Consider the following 775-nt stretch of genomic DNA (forward strand, 5'->3'; position numbering starts at 1 on the left):
AATATATAATAAGTAGGATCAATAGAAAAGGTACTCCTCCAACAGGAGGTAAATATCATTTAATATACACACCATTTAAATACAAGATACTATTAGTTTCATGCTCTGAAAACACATTAAATTGGCAGATTTATATACCATGCTTTGTGCCTCCAAACAATCCTTCAGTCTCAAATACACAACATGGCTGGTCTCATTCAAAAAGGCAAGAAAGGAAGCACAAGGTATGACACCAATTTATTGTTTCCACAGTATGAAACTAATGGTAGCTAGTATTTAAAGATTGCGTATATTAAAATGATATATGTGTATATATATGATAAAGTGGAAAACATTCAAGATGGTTTTTACAAAATATGCTAGCTTTTCTAAAATTCCACTTTTTCCTCCAATGAGATTTCCAGATAAATTATATAGAGAAATAACAAAAGAATTACATTGACATTATGATAATATGAACAAAAATATGTTCTCTATACATTCATGCAGATAAATTTTAGGTCTTCAGATAAAACTAGAAATAAAAAGTTTAGCTGAAAGAAAAAAAAAATCATTTAGGGTTGGTGGAAATACATAAAATTCTTTTTTTTTTTTAATTGCATGAATTCATGCAAAATTGATTAGAGCAAAGTAGAACTTAGTACAAGGACTTAGCTTCTTTTCTACAACAATACTGTTGCAGTTCATTGGACATTAGACAAGTGAATGTCTTATTTAATTATATAAAAGTATCTGTGAATTACTGATTGCTCCTCCTGTATCATAAACCTATATT

At 28.5% G+C, this 775-nt stretch overlaps 1 protein-coding gene across 1 annotated transcript in view; it reads right to left on the reverse strand.

The window, feature by feature from the left end:
* LOC106882850 (uncharacterized) overlaps positions 1-775 on the reverse strand; it is a 191,012-nt gene that overhangs the window by 14,132 nt on the left and 176,105 nt on the right. The gene's annotated exons all lie outside the window — the stretch shown is intronic.

This window comes from Octopus bimaculoides, chromosome 11 (assembly GCF_001194135.2).
Source record: "Octopus bimaculoides isolate UCB-OBI-ISO-001 chromosome 11, ASM119413v2, whole genome shotgun sequence".
NCBI classification, from domain to species: Eukaryota; Metazoa; Mollusca; class Cephalopoda; order Octopoda; family Octopodidae; genus Octopus; species Octopus bimaculoides.